Genomic DNA, 20,246 nt, shown 5'->3' with positions numbered 1-20,246 from the left:
ACTTAACAGAAAAGTATATATTTATTTGTTCCGTTTAGTTTTATTTTCACTTTTTTTTTTCTCCGCCATTTAAATATACGACTTGTGCATAGAGTAACACTGCCGGACGCAAAACTTACGGTACGGAAAGGTGTGGCTTTCAGCCTTTTTTTCCTTTTAAAGTAATGCGCATCACATGGATTTATTTAAAGAGTATAAAGAATAGGAAGGATGTCAGTAATTTAAAACTTACCCCAAATACTACTGGTCTTGTATATCATTAGCATATTTACATGTTGTCTGTTATTTATATTACTTTAGAGAGGCTTGTGTCTTTTATGAAGGTTTAATCGACCTTTTGTAGCAATCTCCGGCTTGCAACGAATCACGTGACTTAAGTGGAATGTAAAAAATTTGGCAGGGAGGTGGAACCTTCTTGTCAATCTAGTAGTCACATGACCATCGAGGAATGTCAACAATGTGGTAGGTAGGCGGAGAGCCTGCCAATCAAACTCAATTGCTGGATGTGTGATGGCTAAACTCTTTGTCATGTAACATGTTTATCTTGGAAAGTGCCTAATTTTTATGAATGAGTTTAGTTAATAGAATAACCTAATCGGCACTACAGTGTGAAAAAATTACTTGCGTTCTTGATATTGGTTTTTGACATTAAGCATATGAAAGGAGGTCAAAAACTGGGGTACGGTGCCAACTGAACACCCAAATTCTCCTACTACTCGATTAATGATCCAATGGTAATTGCTAACGAAATCGATCATCATTGCTACAGTACCTGAAACATTTGTTTTGCTATGTTTAGAAGATTGTGATTATTGTGCGCCTCAGTGAATTGTACCGTTTTGTTTCACGTGACAATCCTCAAGTAACATTTGGCCTGCTGTGTCAGTGTGCATCGGAGCAGTTTCAACATGGCGGCTGCATCTAAAGCCTGATTACTACTTCGGCGTTTTTGTATTTGGCATCTTAACAAGTTTGCATTAAATGCAGATTTGCATAGTTTGTGTTTCCAGATGCATAAGCAATAATTTGGATATGATGATCATCTGTACATCATGAATGGATCGTTTGGAGAATACGATAAGATTATGCGAATATGATCGGGTAAGTTTCAAGTTGCTATAGTAAATAAACTGATCACAGTTTTCAGATGGTATAAAAGCGTATTATGTACGTCAACGAATTCGCATAGTTTTAATAAATGGCATTCGCCCATTAGGAACATTTTTTTATGTAATTGGTAAATGAAATTGATGAATTTATGTATCCAATATTGTTTTACATGAATAAATTACTCACTTATAATGTTATGCTGTATTAAATAATTAAATTTGCAAACGTGGCATTAGCTACTGTGTTAAAAAGCAATGGCATAGTGTGGAAGTTATTAATCCAAACGGTTTGAAACAATAAATAAATAAAAGAGCAAAGGCCATGCCTAACTGAGGTATTTATGACATAAAATAATCTAAAACGATCACTTTTATATCGACAAATCATAGGAACGTATTTTAGTATAATGAAAGACTGGCTTTGCATGTATTAAGAAACAGCTGGATTACCTGTCAGTCAGGAATTGGACTTTCAAAAGATGCGGTGGAGTATTCTTTTAATAAAATTGATTTTCTTCCGTCTGTATTTGAAGGTATATACATGAAGTATTTATTTTCTTTTATGCTTAATCGTAGTCATACACATTCCCAGTTATTTCCTGGGTGGTTTTCATTTCGAAGAACCATCCGCGTGAGAGGTAGAGAAGTGCTTTGTTAATTTATTCTCAATTTTTTTTGGTTTCAGCGAAAGAAGATAATCAGAATGTGTCATTGAAGGGGGGAGGAGAGAATGGTATTCACTCAAACTTAAGTGTGTGAGGGAGGAGAGGCGGAGGTGAATGGTAATTATCATTTCCTGTTATGTTTCTGTGGATGCCCAGATTTTTGCATACCTACTTTCTAAAACTGTCGTAAGCGATACTTCGTTTCTTATTGACATCAGTGGAAGGATGCAATGTTTCACTTCCATAAGTAAGTGCTCTCAACTAAATAAATTTGGAGTATTTTTTTTACTCAAACCGAAATATCAAGTAAAAAATTGGCATGTCTCAGAGTAAGAGTCAAAACGATATTAACTGGTAGAAACACCAATAAACAGTATTCTTCAAATGAATAAATCTGTGAGGGTATGAAAATTGAAATTGTTTATTATTATTATTTAAGAATGTGTAAGCAAAGTGAAAGTGAGAGCTGGTTGGTCAGTAAAAACGAATGAGAGTGAAAGATTATTCGAAATAGGGCATATTTGAAGAAAATACTAGAAAGAAAGAAGACCCAGGTTTTTACTTAATTTATTTCTAACCATGAAAATATTTTAATATATAAAAATCTTATGTGCAAGCATTAGAAAATTAAGTTATTTCAGAAACCAGTTATCTGAGAGAGATAGCGAAATACAAGGTTCTGATTATAATTATTAGGATAAGGTTTCGTTGTTGCTGATTCAACTGTTACTTAAATCTTAGATATTTTAGGATGTTCTTCCTAATTTATCAATGTTTTTTTTTTTTTCAATGATATATATCTGCTTAAAATCGAAATGTTTGCTATATTATTATTATCATACAAGCACCGCTTGGAGTCGAGACTTATCGAGGGAGGCAATAGTAAGATGCATTCTAATAGAATGATGTTTTTTATGTTGGACCCATATACGAGAGGTTGGCTAGTCAACCTATAATACTTTAGCACCAAATGAGTTTATCATACCTTATCTTAAATCGGTTCAATGTTTTTTGCACTCAGCAAAATATGATGTTCATTGTTTCTTAGCATTAATTTATTATGAAAAAAAAGCATTAAATTAGGAAGATAGTGAATCCATTCATTATTTACTTCCTTGCTTTATCAGAGTAAGACATTTTTTAGTGATTTCATTTAAAGGTGGGCTTTCCTGTTGGACAAATGAAATCGGATTGTGCTGGCAGTCAACTGCCTGTAATTTTTCAGAAAAACTTTCAAAAATTGTTCTTTGAGAACACAAAATAGATTCACTCTTTGTAGTACCCCACATTAACATCTTATCAATGTAGTAATTTTATAAGCTTTTGTTTACATGATGTACAGAGTATGATAAAAAATACTTAGAATTTATTATTATTGTTTTAATGATAGACTTTATAGTTAAAATTGCTCTAATTTGCATCCTCTTCTTGATTGCAGTACTCAGCATATGTACCATATCATCCACACAGCCAAATTACATCATACTTATTACTAATCTCAGTTTTGGGAACAGAGATTCAAAACCCAAGTCAGGAGATTGGATACAGACTAACAATCATCTGGAACCTCGGCTTATTGTTAAAACGTTTCTAATAAACTGCCTTAAGAGAAAATCATTGTCTCTAAGCCAAATAAAGCCAGAAATCGTATTACATGTACAACATGCTATCATTGTTTATTAATCTTATTAATTTTATCTCCCATCTACAGAAGACACAAATTTACGTAAGGTGATAGCAGCATAAATTTATGAATTATTACAAATTACCTAACTCCTACTTTTACCTATTTTAAATGTAACACTGCCAAGTATCAACACAGTCAGTTTTATGTTTGCTGAAGGTGAAAACAGAGCATTCCAAATAAAACCAATTCCAGAACCACAGACAGTGATTAAAACAAAATAAATAAGCAGTAGGTTGCCACTGCAGGCAAACTCATATAACATAAGGTTGGCCATCTCATATCTTTTTTTTTTTTTTTTTTTAAATAAAAAAATGAAAAAAATGTATATTTAATGCATCTACATAATAATACTAAAATGTTGAAGAGTGGAGTGCTAAATTTATATATAATTATTATATGTAGTTAATTTTGTTACTATCTGTTTGTGCATAATTAATTTATTCTCCAACTGTAGTGATTATCAAATTCTTTCTTAAAACTATCCTGATTTCCTTCTATGAGAAAATGTGTAGACCATTCCATGTATTTTCTCACCTGTCAGTAAAAGCTAAATTTGTGAAAACAGTTAATTCTGATTTTTTTTTTTTTTAATGTCCTTTCTTATTTCATTTCCTTTCTTATTGTGTATTTCTCTGTATATATATTTTCCTTAAACAAAATTATAAATTTAAGTTCTCTTCTATTAGATAAATTTAGCAAATTGTAGCTAATGCTTTCAGCTGTCATTATAATCTTCCTCTATATACTTAGGGAATTTTCTCTAAATACTTTTTTTTTTGTCATTCATAATTTGTGTGACTAAAGTTGAGCTGTAATCTAGTATTTCCTTTTCAGTATCTAGTATTTCCAGTGACTTATTTAAGAATATTATAACTTTCTTCCTCCTACAGCTGAATCTTTTAATTAAACATTTGACCTTCTAAGTTTCATGGTACCTGAACATAATTCTGCATCAATCAAAATATCCGAATCTTCCCCTCACCCCATTTTTTTTTTCCCCATCAACTCTTTTTATTTCTAATCTTTTCTCAAATTTTAATCTTTGCTTTTTTTTTTGTCTACTCTTCCAGCCTTTTAAAATCATTCTTTATCTGAAGTCATCCAAACAATCAATTTACTGCTTTATCCAACTTCAGATCATCAGTAAAGAGGAAAAAATTTACTCCTAATATTTAAATGAAATCATTAATGAAATTAAAGTAAAACAGTGTTTCTAAAACTGAACTCTTGGGGATACTCCATTCCTAATCACCTGGTTCTCCAGAAGTTTCTCTTTACACTATTACTTGTTTGTGCATCAACCCATTTCCTATACATCTCACTGAATCATTTTTTTTTATAACTGTAATTGGATCCTTTTTTTATTGCAAAAGTTAAGTGATAGTTCCTCTCTGGCTGGATGGAATTTGATATTTGGGATCAATTAAAATTTGGAGTTATCATTTTGTTTCTATAATAACTGTTGGGATAATGAATGCTGTCATTATAATCATGAAACAAACTATATTATGATTGCTTATTTTCATGTTATTTTTGTACTTTGAAGGTGCTGTTAAGATTGAATAAAATATCTCCATCAGTTTCCTGATATGTACCCTCAAGGGGTGCACAAGTTACTATGACAGATCTACATGATTAAGTTCACATTATTAATCTTCTATCAACAATTTTCTCCACATTAGTCTATTACTTGTCAGCACTCCAATATTGTCGTATCTAACATTTCGTGCTTTTAATGCACTTCTGACTGAATCAATCCACTTAGACCTTGGTCTTCCGCTGGGGGTCGCTTTTCTGCCATCTTGGCATTTTATACCACCTTAGATTAGCCTAACTCATACAGTCTTGAATGCTAACAGTGTCAAGTTCTTTCCTAATATCTTCCTTTTTAATATGATTCTACCACTGATGCGATCTGTTCACTTCCCTAATCTTTCTCAGAACTCTCATATATATGGTCTCTAATCTTTGAAGTACTTTCAGGACTGAGGCAACTCGTGATATAAGGTGGTATAAGTTCTCATCACCTGCCTTAGTATCTCCCATAATGCAAAGCACATCTTGCGGACATGTATAATGTTATGCATTAAGGGAAGGGTCACTACCCAGACCAGTTTCGACCGTTATTGAGGTCTCATCAGTGGGAGCCAGACCCAGAGGTGGTGATACTAAGGTGAAGTAATGGAGAAGTCATATTTACTTATACGAGTTGCCAAAGGGTATCACATCCTATTATTAAAATTCTCTGGATTAGATATAAGTTTATAGAAGTTTTTTTTTCACTTGGCTATGCTACTAATTATATATTGAGTTTTATCCTTTATCCAAGTGTTAGCAAACAAAGTTTGTGTTTTTTTCTTTAATGAAATTAAAGTAAAACAGTGTTTCTAAAACTGAACTCTTGGGGATACTCCATTCCTAATCACCTGGTTCTCCAGAAGTTTCTCTTTACACTATTACTTGTTTGTGCATCAACCCATTTCCTATACATCTCACTGAATCATTTTTTTTTATAACTGTAATTGGATCCTTTTTTTATTGCAAAAGTTAAGTGATAGTTCCTCTCTGGCTGGATGGAATTTTATCCATCCATCTGAAGTACTTTGAGGACTGATCAAGTGCTTTATTTTTAACCCAACTCTCAAATTCATAATTTAAAATTGGTTTGAACTCTGTCTTCTTGTATACTGCTAGTTTAGTATTTTGGCTAATTTCTCTTATTCCATATAAATTTATATGAATGATTTCCCACCATACCTATTTTGCTTATTCTGCTATCTATTTTCAAAATGCAATATGTCATCTTCACTAAAATCTGTGCCTAAATAGCTGAAATATTTTACTTGTTCCATAGGTTCTCCAATAAGAATGCAGCCAAAATTTTCAGTGTTCCTCCCTATTTTTCACAGTTTTGATCTTATTGCTGATTTTCATCCCTAATTTGTTATACCTGTTATTAAATTAGAGAGTCCTGGAGACTTGCTGTAGATGTATTTTAGAGTATAGCATCATCTGCATAAAGCAGAGCAAAGTTTGATATCTCTGATTCTAATTCAGGTTTATTGTCACTTTTTTTTTATAATGTAATCCATATAGATGATGAAAAGGTGGGTCATCTGGAAATCATGTGCATTCTTGTCTTACACCTGATTTTATATCAAACCATCTTCCATTATTTTCTTCAGTTCTAACTGCTGACTTTTTAAATATAGACTATTTTTATGATGATCCCACACATGAAAGGTCACAAGACTTATAACACTACAGTGCTATGTGTGGGCAAGTGATTAAGAAGAAAAATGCAGCTTATTGATATGTTTCTTAAAGAGTGGGAGGTTGTATTCAATGGGAAAAACAGTATGGGAGAAATTAGTACAAAGATTACAGGTGGATGAAACGAAGAATGATGATGAGAAGTTAGTTCGGTGTGTTTGGAGCTGGACAGGGTGTTGGCTAGTGGCTGCTCTAGTTTTTATGTGGTTAGAAGAAAGTTGAAGAATAGTAGCAGCCAATTCAAAGGAGCAATGCCCATGAAAGTATCTATAGAAAAGGAGACACAGTGCAGAAATAGAGCACCCATGGGAAGGTGACTGAAGGGAGTCTGTGAGGGAAGGGTCATCTGTTAAGTGGATTGCCCTTTTAATATCATCAGGAATTCTTAGGGAGATTTTAGGTGCTCCACCTGAAATGTGGGAACAATACTCCAAGGGTGGTAGAATCTGAAACTTATAAAGTGGTGTTAGGAGTTGAGAGGAAGAGAGACAATGTATAGAATGGAAAAGAACACCAAGCTGTTTTTTTGAGACTGAGGAGGTTATGTATGTAGTGTTTGTGCCAGGATAAACTGGATGTGACAGTCAATCCAAGAAGAGAAAAGCTGATCTTGAAAGGAAATTGGAACATTATCAAAAGCAAGAGGAGATGAGGTAGGATTTTTCTTGTCGGCAATAAGGCAGGCTTGAGTTTTTGAGAAGGTCAATGTTTTAAGTCACTGGTTATGGAAGATCTTGAGGTGTCTTACACTAGAGTACTACAGGGTTTCTTGAACTCTCGTTCAAGAGGAATGAGGAGTAGTGTCATCGGTGAAGCTGTGAATAGGATTTTGAGTCATTGATATAAAGGAGGAAGAGCTTGGGTGGCAGCACAGAACCATGGAGCACTCCAGCATTAATGGAGAAATCTGAGAGGAAGCCATCTACCATGCCATACAGCGAACGACCAGTGAGGAAGCTGGCAATCCAATCGCAAAGTGCAGGAAGGAAGTCATAAAATGGCAGCTTGTTCGGAAGGCCTCAGGGCCAGACACAATCAAATGCCTTTGAAATATCAAGAGCAATAATGGGTTTTTCCAAATCTTTCCATAGCATGAGCCCAAAGGTGGGTGAGATTAGCTAGGAGATCAGCTGTGGAATGAGAATGGTGGAATCCTTATTTGTGATTGCTAATTAACTGTTGAGTCTCCAGGTAATGAAGAAACTGGTTGCTGATAACCTTCTCCATCACTTTTGAAATATGAGGTGAGCAATAAATTGATTGATAGTTGGATGGCTGACTTTTGTCTCCCATTTTGGGTACAGGCTGGTTTATAGGCTTGCTTCGATGCTATTGGATAGATGCCACTGGAATATGATAATGGATGGGTGGCAATTCTTGAGCACAACTAGGGAAGTACCATCTGGACCAGGGTATTATTAGTATCAAGATTAATCAGGGTTTCCTTGATGTCCTTTTGGCAAAAGTTCAGAGGAGGCATGTAGTAGGCAGTTTGTGGTAGTACAAGAGGTGATACTGTGTTGGGTTGTCCAGGCAAGAGGAGTAAGAAACTGATGCCAAGTAGTCTGTCTTTTCCTTGGGTGAGGTTACCATGTACCATCAGGATGCAAGAGGTGAGACTGGAGAAGGGCAGAAGTTATGCCCAACAGCCTTAACAAGTGACCAGAAGGCTTGATTGGCAGTTGAGCAGGAGAAAAGTTTATTACATTTCATTCTTATGAAGTCTGCTTTGAAATCATTAATAATTTTTTTACACACGTCAAGCTGTTGTGTAAGCTGAACGAGAAGCTGGGGTTTTTAATATAAGTCATTGAACATAAGCTGAGCTTTTATCATGGACTGCAGAGGCACATATTTTTGAGAGCAAGGACTTGGATATAGGTCAGGAGTTTTCAGTGGAGCAGAGAATGAAAGTTTTCATTCCAGTGAGGATTATTTCAGTTATTTGTTCAGTGGATGTTTGGATCGGGAGACTGAAACCAATAATCTGACCATGGAAAAGAGTCATAAAAAATGTACTGCTTTCTATAATATTACATTTATTCCATATAATTATAGTGTTTTGAAAAGCTTTTCTCTACAAAAGTACAGATCATTGTTATACTCCCATGATTTCTCAGCTATTTGTCATAAAGTGTGATAATCCGATCTTGACAACCTCTATTTGGCCTGGACTCAATTTGTTCTTCAAGTTTATCTTCCTACAATTTTTCTCAGCAGTAAAATATAAAGAATATTAAACCTGGTGTACATTAATATGAATTGTGTTTGTCATTTTTAGCACAAACCTCAATGAACATAAAACAAACCTTATTTTCATGTTAGGTATTGGTGCCTTAAATTCATGAATATAAGCTTAACTAGGGCTTAATATAAGCTTAACTTAAAGTTAAATTCCTCCATAATTCTTACTTTTATTTTTTTAATTAATTTATTTTATCAGTTTGATGCATTGAGAGCCTTGTCTCACTTAGCATAGTGAACTCTGTTTCTGGCAAGCTTTTTTAAATGAGAATCTCATGCATGAAAAGTTGTATAACAATTTTTAATATTGCATGTGTGTGTAAGCTACCTGAGGATGCTAACATCCTGCTTACTAGAGGAATGTAGAGGCTTTTTCTAGCCTCTTCAGTCTTCCAATAAGCAGGATGGTGTTTCACATCAGGTAATGCAAAAAATCATCAACCTCTTAAAGATATACAGACATCTATGCCATAGTGGTATTCAGATCTGTAGCCTGTAAATTGGACATCCTGCTCAGTCAGTCAGGCTGTCAACCTGTAGCACAGGGGTTCCCAACCCTATGCCCGCGGGTACCATGGTGCCCGTCGACCAATTTGTGTGTGCCTGCCACTGTTCAACCGTGTGCCGTATAGTTTGAAATAATCACGCAACAATTCACGGCATGCTATATGATGCATGTGTTAATGACACATGACGAGTATTAAACGCATACAATGTAAAGTAGACACGCATTTGAAGTTGTTCATTTCAGTTTATGAACTGGAATATCATCATATTCTCCTAATTATGAAGCACTGGCCAATGAAATGCAATGCCAAAGATCACACTAACTTACATATATAAATTTTTATATAATGTAAACTTTTAAGTAATAAAACATTTAATTATAATTTAAACTTTGTATGTATTCATTTAACAAACGAATTCAAAAAATTTGCTTGAAAAAATAGATGGTGCCCGTCGCCCTATCGGTATTTTAGAATGTGCTCTAGGAAACAAAAAGGTTGGGAACCCCTGCTGTAGCATGTTAGTATTGAAGTTTGTTGAAGTTAAATGATCCAGGAATCCTAACAAAAAATAACTAACACTGGGTTTGTTAGGGTCGTAATAGTTATTTAATAAGCGTACAAGTTTCGCCACATATGCTAGTCGCTTCTTCTGGGTTAATAAACAAACAAATATACAGTAAGCGGTAAATATGAACCATTACATAACTCAAAACTGAATGTGTATGAACCATTACACAAACATAAAATAACAGAAACACGTGGAACGTGAGAGCTGGCACAGATCAGTCATTGTTCAGCAGGTGTACACGATAGTTTGCAGAAAAATTGAAGTCCAGTGTGTTGAAAAATCTAATAAGTGATTTCCAAATGTCACATAAAATCATTCCTTAGTTTTTGTTGAGAGCGTTGAAGTTATTTTTGTTACATTCGTTTGTGGTCGAAAAAATCAACATACTTATCATGATCCAGGAATCCTGTTTAAAGGCCAAAATGATAATTGTTCATGTCTCTTCAAACTTCTAATTGAATTGTGAGATAGTTCACACCATCACAGATATCACAGGCATTGTTTTAGTTTTGCTGCTCTGTACTGAGTTGTGAGCAGTGTTTTGGAAAGTTGCCAGGCAATGTGGAGTTCTGGGATTATGTTTGCATGCACAGCCACTCACACACACAGAGTTATAGTAAAAATTGGATAAAAGTAATTGTTGTGACAGTTTAGAATTAATTTCAAGAATAGTAGGATATCCTTAGATCCAGAACTGGCTTAACATGGTAAGCAGGCAGTGCGTCACGTTGGGGTGCCTTCTTCAAGGGGTGCTGAAGTGAGTAGAAAAAAATAAAATAAAATAACAAATTTTAATATTAGCATTTATTAAATGTGGATATGCACTAAATATATTGTAATGAATACCGTGACTTTTAATAACATTTAGCAAAAATTGCAAATTGTTTTTTGTTATGCATAGTATAGAGCTGGCAGGAGCATTAGACGAGCTGGGCGTTCACCCGGGGCATTGTGTTACGAGGGTTCCTTACACTGCCGACTTTCTTTTTTTTTTACATGCAGTGCACATTCGCCAGTTAGGACATGAGGTGCTCAAAGTAAGGGCACTCAACTTAAATTTGCATTGGGGCACCAGTATCCCTAGAGCTGGTACTGCTTAGATCAGTGCCTCTTCATTGGTGGAGCAGTTTGAGCAAAGAAAGTTCTGTTGATGATTTTGTGCTTGAGATGATAAATTCAGTGGAAGTGCAAAAAAATAGATGAGGTGAGTATGAAGTTTCTGAGATAGAATGCTGGCTGCTATCTTTATCAAACAAAGAAATAAATAATATGGATTGTTTTGAGATCGGAAAATATTAAAAAAAAACTTGTTTTCTATGTCTCTCTCTGCCTTTTTAAAAGGTTTCAATGTTTAAAAAAAAAAGTGGGAGGGATGAGATAAGAATGGAAGAGTCTTGGAAAAGCAAAGAGATCAAATTTAATATCTAAAGAAAAAAAAAACTTAAGGTTTTACTCCATTTCTCAAGTAAGCAAACAGACAAACAAGTCAAGTTTGCACCTTCAAGTGTTGCAAGTCTAGCTGACCCTGCACGTAGTGCAAGACCAAGGCAACTCATGGTAAAAGTAGAATAAGCTCTGATCACTAATCTTAATATTTATCCTTAATGCAAAGCACATCTCCTGGAGGAGATGTATGATGCTTTCTATTAAAGGCAAGGGGCCACTACCCAGACTGGTTTCGACTTTTATTGAGGTCTCATCAGTGGGAGCCAGGCTAGAAATACCTTCTACATTTATCTCCTCCTGAGATTTTTATTTAATAAGGTTGAAACACCTTATGGTAACTTGTTCTGGTAAAATACTTATAAGCTCTGTATTACTAAAATCTTGGTATTTCTAGCCTGACTCCCCCTGATGAGACCTCAATAAAGGTCGAAACTGGTCTGGGTAAGATCACTAATCTTAATATTTACCCTTAATGCAAAGCACATCTCCTGGAGGAGATGTGTGATGAGAGCTTATTCTACTTTTACCATGAGTTGCCTTGGTCTTGCACTACGTGCAGGGTCAGCTAGACTTGCAACACTTGCAGGCGCAAACTTGACTTGTTTGTCTGTTTGCTTACTTGGGAAATGGAGTAAAACCAGATTTAAAATAGCTTGGTATCTTTAACAAGATATGAAGAACTTTGGTTCACTAGGTGATGAATGAAATTTTTCATTTGCTGGCCTAGTTGACCAAGTGATTAGCATATCTGACTTCAAAATGATGAGTAGTTTTAGTCTCCTGAGGCATTTCCTGAAGGAAGTTGAAGTTTAGGGACCATGTGGCAAAGATTGCAATTAAAACTCGAAAGATAATTGCAATGTTGAAACGAACGTTCAGCTGTAATGATAAGGATGTTATTTTGCCTCTACAAGGCCTTGATAAGACCTCACTTGGACTATTGTGTACAAGTCTGGTCTCCTGGTTTCCATTGTCATTCTGATATATTGGAGAGAGTACAAAGGAGAGTGTCAAAAATGATATCAGGATTGTGGAATACTGATTATGAAGACAGATTGCGAATTTGTAGACTGCAGACACTAGCAAACAGGAGAAAGAGGGCTGATATGATTGAGACTTACAAACTTCTGAAAGAATCATACAAGATTTCAATTTATGGACGGTGGGGAAAGAACGAGAGGGCATCCTTGGAAGCTGAGAATGAAGGCTGCCAAGAAGGGTGTGAGGGCTAGATTTTTCTCTCACAAGGTTGTGCATGTTTGGAATGGATTGCCATTGGATGTTGTGAGTGCAAGCAGTGTGAATGAATTCAAGAATAAATATGATAGCTGGTGTTTGTAGTCTGGCCTCCCTCAATGAGTCTGATTCCCTGGAGGTCTCTCTTAATAATAGTAATAATAATAATTTCTTCCTATATCAGCATTAAGAAGGTTGAAGTTCAGGGGCTCCTAAACTTCAACTTCCTATCTAAATATGTAATAAATGTGCTACCTTGGTTCACTTTGCTAGTGCCTTAAGCTGGCCTCCAATAAGCAGGGTAGTGGTGGAATTCATCTCCACTTACACATTTGCAAACATTTGAATCATCATCCTGTTGGCGGGAGGGGAGGTATGTTAACCATTTGGTCAACCATTTGGGATATTTGGATATGTAATTAATTGTTGGAAACAAAAAATGAGAGCAAAAAGATAAACCTTTTCACCATTTTCATACCCTTTTTCGGTTCAGTTTATGTGGTCTATATGATTTAATTTTTTTTATTTATTTATTTCTATTATCTTGTCTCTTTTAATGATGTCAGCCATAGTTTATCTAATAATCTTCAATAATTGTACTGAATTCACAAATTGCGTTATATACATAAAACAATAGTTTTATGTATACTTTTCATCCCATGCAAATCATTAGGCCTCAATCCATCAGACTCTGTTTTTGCTTTATCTCTTAATATTGTTCCAGGAGTTAGTAATAATATTTTTGGTTTACAGATCAAGTGTTGATCAATTTTATTAACTTAACCAACTAGTTTTGCCAACTTTAACTGTTGGCATCTTCAGGGCACTTACATATAGGCTGAAACAATCTCACAATCATGTGTAACTATAAAACTGATGAGAATAATTGTAAAAAACTGACCTAGAATAATTACAAATAAAATAGTATCTAACGTGCGTGAAACACGTATCGCGTGTACAAGATTAGCTAGCTGTTGCTAAGGAACTTTCTGTAGTTTGTATTAAAGTTCATTTCTTTTGTTTTTAAAGATTTGATCAGGGTTTTCCATATCTCTGGGAGTATTAGGCCTTGATTTCTGTTAAGGTTGACAGTAAAATGGGCGACTGTGGCTGCTCCTTTGAAAATTCTTGAATGGTAATCTTTCTCTAAGTAAGGGGAACAACTTTTGTCCCACTCGATGATATGGTTAGTTGTAGAGAAATGAGACGATAGGCCAGAAATGTCCTGTCTGTTGTTTTTGACATAGCCAATGTGCTCTTTTTGCCTGATTTCAAGGCTTCTCGAAGTCTGTCTGATGTAACTAGAGCCACACGAGCATGGAATATTATAAACTTCAGCATATTTATAGAAAGGGTGGTTGTCTTTTGGAGATCTTAGTAGTTTACAAATAGATTCTATTGGTTTAAATGTTACTCTTATTTTGTGTTGTTTGAGGAGGCTGGCGAGCTTGTAGGAGATGCCACTTACAAACGGAATTGCAATAGTTTTTATATATTGAATATCTTGTTCTTTTTGTGGTGGTTCAGAGAAAAACACTTTATTGACTAGTCTTCTTGGATAGCCGTTCAAGTACAGATTGTTGGAAATTAATGTTAACTCATCTTGAATGGTCTCGTCTGTTGTGATGCGAATCGCTCTTTTCTTTAACATGTGTACAATGCTGAGTTTATGTGAGATGTGGTGAGAGGAGCTGAAATGTAGGTAGCAACCTGTATTGGTCGGTTTTGTGTACACTGATAGATTTATACTGCCATCAATTTGTTTTTTGATTAAGATGTCTAAAAACAGTAGTTGTTTTTCTCTTTCAAGTTCCAGAGTAAATTTAATAGAATGATGGAAGGAGTTGATCTTTTTGAGAAAATCATATAGGTCATCTTTGTTGTTGTTCCACATGATGAAGATATCGTCCACATATCTGAACCAAATTTTAGGTTTGGGAATAATTTGGGATAGAATTTTATTTTCTAAGTCTTCCATAAAGAGGTCAGCACATGAAAGTGAGAGGGGGCATCACCAAGCCTGTTAATTGTTGGTAGATCTTATTTTTCCATGAAAAGTAGTTAGAATTTAGGCAGTGAGCAAACAATGAGGTTACATCTTGTGGGAACAAGGTACTTAAGATGTCAATGACCTCCACTACACAAAAGTTTGTAAAGAGAGAGGTGACATCTAGGCTGGCTAGAAGATCATTATCCGATATGTTGATGTTTTTTAGCTTTTCCACAAAATGTTTGGAATTTTTAATGTAACTCTGAGTTGTGGATGTGTTTTTGTAAGAGTTTCGAGAGATGTTTTGACAATAAGTAGGTAGGAGAATTTATTGTATCAACGATTGGGCTTAAAGGAAAGGCAAGTCTTAGATAGAATGATTAATACCAATTTCGCCAAAGCTTTCAACAAAAGCAGACAGACCCAGATTAAAAAATTCAACTACCTTTATACCACCCACAATGAGTCTAAACCTTCTCTACCAGACAACCAAGTTATTCTTAATTTCTCAAACCACATCTTAAAGAAAGCTGAAATCACTATTCTCAAGAAAGGTTTCAACTATGCAATAGCTCCTCAACAGATTCCTAAGGTGGATTTCATCTGTAGTCTAGAAAAAGGAATCTCATTATTACTGCCTCACACAGCAAATGAACTAAGACTAAAAAGTTGTATAGTACTTTCCTCTCCCTATTCCACAAAACAAAACTTCTCCTCATTGGATAGAAGAACTATTCATAATTTAAAAAACAACAAGGACATACTTAAAGCAGATAAAGGAAACAGTACTGTGATACTGAACTCAAAGGACTATGAGGACAAAGTAAACTATCTACTACCTGACTTGCCCGTTTAACGTCTTTTAACAAAAGATCCGACATTAAAAACCCACCATGATACCAATGAATTACTACGCAATTTATCCAACTGGCCAACAGACTTGATTAAAAAACTAAAATCCATGCATCCTTTAACTCCGAGACTCTATGGCGTTCCAAACGTGCACAAAGATGGTATTCCTTTACGCCCAATCGTTGATGCAATCAACTCTCCTACCTACTTATTGTCAAAACATCGCTCGAAACTCTTACAACAACAACAACACATCCACAACTCAGAGAGTTACATTAAAAACTCTGAACATTTTGTGGAAAAGCTAAAAAAACATCAACATATCGGATAGTGATCTTCTAGCAAGCCTAGATGTCACCTTAAACGTGTGGACAGACTTATGTGTTCGTCGAACATGTTGTTTATTATTTTAACGGTATAATAGAACACAGAGACTAAGTAAATAATTAATTTATTAACTTGATGCTGATATTTCGCTGGTATTATAACCAGCATCTTCAGAGCACAAAAACACTGTTTGTCACAATACGCGAGACTAAAACAACATGGTGTACTTAAACAAAATTGTAGCAGCAACACAAAGACTAGAGTCCTGATTTTGGCGCCCTCTATCTGGAAAAAAAAAAAAAAAAAAACGCTATCATATATTACTAGAGTCCTAGAAAAGTGCTAGTTTTTTCTTAATATGACTGTCTCCCAGATCTTCGGCAAGTTAATACAGCCATATTTGTTGAGATTTGGAGTGTGTTTTAGGGCTTCTGTCGCCTCTAAGAACAATCTCTCTGATTTATATGGGTTTCTGTGTAGTACTTTTGTGTTTTTCCAGTTGATCTTGTGTGCAGGGGTATCCAGAGCATGGTCTGCTAGGCCCGACTTCCCATAATGATATTTCCGGACGTATCGTTTATGTTCGCTGATGCGGATATTCACAGTTCTTCCTGTTTGACCGTAGTAGGCTTGATTGCATGAGCAGGGTACTTGGTAGACTCCTGGATGTGATAAAGGAGGAATGCTGTCCTTGGGTGAGCGGATGAGGGTGGCTAATTTGCTACATGGTCTGAATGTAGTGCGTAGTTTATGCTTATTGAGAATTCTTGAGATCTTTTCAGATGTGCCTTTAATGTAAGGGATGGTGACTGTTTTGTTGTAGTTCTCTGTGGTGGATGGTAGGAGGGGTTTCTTAGGAGTGTTTAGTATTTTGTTTATTTTTTGTGGATTGTAGCCGTTGGCCAAGAAGGTGTGGCGTAAGTGAGTCAGTTCAGCAGTAAGAGCCTTGTCATTTGAACAGATTGCTCTCGCTCTATGGGTTAGCGTTTTTAATATGCCATATTGTTGAGAAGGATGATGGTGTGATTGTTTGTGTAAGTATCTGCCTGTATGTGTGGGTTTTCTGAAAACTGAAAATGATAAGGAACCATCTGGGAGACGTGTGATGAGTGTATCCAGGAAGGGCAGACAGTTGTTGGCTTCCAGTTCCATAGTAAAGTTGATTTTTGGATGTTGGCTATTTAAATGTGCTAAGAATGTTTTCAATGTCTCAGGGCCATGTGGCCAAATAGCAAGCACATCATCAACATAGCATAGCCAAAGTGTTGGTTTGAGAGTGGCTGTATCGATTGTTTGTTTTTCCAGGTGTTCTATGTAAAAGTTGGCTAGGGGGGGAAAGGGGGGAGCCCATGGCTGTCCCATCAATTTATTTGTATATTTTCCCTTTCCATGTGAAATATCCTGCATGTATTGTGAATTTGAATAGTTCAAATATATCAGGGGGGAAGTGTGACTTCAGTAGATTGAGGGTTTCTATTAGTGGTACATTTGTGAATAGTGAAGTGATGTCAAAGCTTACTATTAAGTCTGAGCTTTTTAGGGTGAGGTGTTGTAAGATGCTTTTTAGGTGTGCTGAATTTTTGACAAAGGAGGGAGAATTGTTAGTGAGAGTGGCTAGTAGCTTCGCTAGATATCTACCCAGTTTGTATGTGGGACTATTTATACTGTCCACAATTGGGCGTAGGGGTGTGCCTGGTTTGTGAATTTTTGGTGATCCATAGATCCTCGGTGTTTTAACATGGAAGGGTTTGAGTTTGTTAACTGTGTCTTTGGGCCAGGAAGTGATTTTTTTTAATAATTTTCGTGCCTTATTCTTTTGTGTGTTGGTGGGATTGCGATCTATAATTTTGTATGTTGACTGATCTTGTAATAGTGTGTTCATTTTGTTTTCATGTTCAGTTGTGTCCATCACCACGGTTTTTGTGCTCTGAAGATGCTGGTTATAATACCAGCGAAATATCAGCATCAAGTTAATAAATTAATTATTTACTTAGTTTCTGTGTTCTATTATACCGTTAAAATAATAAACAACTAGATGTCACCTCTCTCTTTACAAACTTTTGTGTAGTGGAGGTCATTGACACCTTAAGTACCTTGTTCCCACAAGATATAACCTCATTGTTTGCTCACTGCCTAAATTCTAACTACTTTTTGTGGAAAAATAAGATCTACCAACAATTAACAGGCTTGGCGATGGGGAGCCCACTCTCACCTTCATCTGCTGACCTCTTTATGGAAGACTTAGAAAATAAAATCCTATCCCAAATTATTCCCAAACGTAAAATTTGGTTCAGATATGTGGACGATATCTTCATCGTGTGGAACAACAACAAAGATGACCTATATGATTTTCTCAAAAAGATCAACTCCTTCCATCATTCTATTAAATTTACTCTGGAACTTAAAATAGAAAAACAACTACCGTTTTTAGACATCTTAATCAAAAAACAAATTGATGGCAGTATAAATCTATTGGTGTACAGAAAACCGACCAATACAGGTCGCTACCTACATTTCAGCTCCTCTCACCACATCTCACATAAACTTGGCATCGTACACATGTTAAAGAAGAGAGCGATTTGCATCACAACAGACAACGAGACCCTTCAAGATGAGTTGACATTAATTTTCAACAATCTGTACTTGAACGGCTATCCAAGAAGACTAGTCAATAAAGTCCTTTTCTCTGAACCACCACAAAAAGAACAAGAAGATATTCAATATATAAAAACTATTGCAATTCCGTTTATAAGTGGCATCTCCTACAAGCTCGCCAGCCTCCTCAAACAACACAAAATAAGAGTAACATTTAAACCAATAGAATCTATTTGTAAACTACTAAGATCTCCAAAAGACAACCACCCTTTCTATAAATATGCTGGCGTTTATAATATTCCATGCTCGTGTGGCTCTAGTTACATCAGACAGACTTCGAGAAGCCTTGAAATCAGGCATAAAGAGCACATTGGCTATGTCAAAAACAACAGACAGGACATTTCTGGCCTATCGTCTCATTTCTCTACAACTAACCATATCATCGAGTGGGACAAAAGTTGTTCCCCTTATTTAGAGGAAGATTATCATTCAAGAATTTTCAAAGAAGCAGCCACAGTTGCCCATTCTGCTGTCAACCTTAACAGAAATCAAGGCCTAATACTCCCAGAGATATGGAAAACTCTGATCAAATCTTTAAAAACAAAAGAAATGAACTTTAAAACAAACTACAGAAAGTTCCTTAGCAACAGCTAGCTAATCTTGTATACACTCGATACGTGTTTCACGCACGTTAGATACTATTTTATTTGTAATTATTCTAGTCAGTTTTTTACGGTTATTCTTGTCAGTTTTATAGTTACACATAATTGTGAGATTGTTTCATCATATATGTAAGTGCCCTGAAGACGCCAACAGTTAAAGTTGGCGAAACTAGTTGGTTAAGTTAATAAAATTGATCAACACTTGATCTGTAAACTAAAAATATTATTACTAATTCTCAGGAATAAAAAAATAAACCTTCATTATTGTTCCAGGAATTGTTGTTGAAATATTGTTGCATAGTATTATACATACCCATAAGGATATGTGCTTTGCATTATGGGATGCTAAGGCAAGTGATGTGAAGTCATTAGCCTCTATATATGAGTTGCCCCAGTCCTGATTATATTTCAGGCACAAACTTTGTTTGCTTACACTTGGATAAAGCAAGTATATGATTTCTTGGTATCTTTTAATTTATATGTTTGAAATTCTATTTAGTAGTAAATTCCCATTATTTTCCTTAGACATCTATGTACATTTGAATTTTTTTTTAAATTCCTTTTTCTTAATCTCCAGGTTTCAGATCCATATAGTGGAATAGTGTTAAAGGCTATTTGAGGTTTTTTTTATTCTATTTTTATCTCCTCTTTTGTTCCTCCTTCACTGCTTGCCACTGATCCCTAATAAACAAAGTGGTTTGTCTTTAATTTTGAGTGTTAGGTCTTGTTTTTATACAGGGTGGCCCAAAAGTCATGGAACATAGAAAGGGCCTCATCTTTGTGAAGCTGAAAATGGACATCATTTACTTATAACTGATAAGAAAATCTGGTGATGTTACAAAAATTATGCAGTTACTTTTCAAATATGGGCCCTTTCTATGGCAGTAGTATGATAGAATTTGCATTGTATAAAATGGTCTCCTGTGATTGTGATTCCAGCAAATAAATTGCTGGTGTAAGGCATTTTTGATAATTTCTGATCTTATGAAATTTTGTTTTTCCCATAAGTTTTCTAAGTGCTCCCGTTTCTGTATTAGTATTTCGCTGTTTGATTGTAACTGTTTTAGCTCTTATTTCAGATGC

At 35.4% G+C, this 20,246-nt stretch overlaps 1 protein-coding gene across 4 annotated transcripts in view; it reads left to right on the top strand.

Moving 5' to 3' along the window:
* The first annotated feature begins 508 nt into the window (after positions 1–508).
* LOC150094254 (uncharacterized) overlaps positions 509–20,246 on the top strand; it is a 266,325-nt gene continuing 246,587 nt past the window's right edge. For 2 of the 4 annotated variants that reach the window (XM_090411778.1, XM_090411775.1), the window contains exons 1-2: positions 509–1,101; positions 1,795–2,021. The gene's annotated coding sequence lies outside the window, so the exon portion shown is untranslated. The remainder of the gene's footprint in view (positions 1,102–1,794; positions 2,022–20,246) is intronic. The other 2 variants (XM_090411777.1, XM_090411776.1) reach the window with 1 other exon arrangement.

This window comes from Typopeltis vanoorti, chromosome 22, assembly GCF_054136105.1.
Source record: "Typopeltis vanoorti isolate ZY-2024b chromosome 22, IOZ_Tvanoo_1.0, whole genome shotgun sequence".
In the NCBI taxonomy this organism is placed as follows: Eukaryota; Metazoa; Arthropoda; class Arachnida; order Uropygi; family Thelyphonidae; genus Typopeltis; species Typopeltis vanoorti.
Note: the sequence above shows the minus strand (reverse complement) of the source record. Positions and strands in the feature narration are given on the sequence as shown.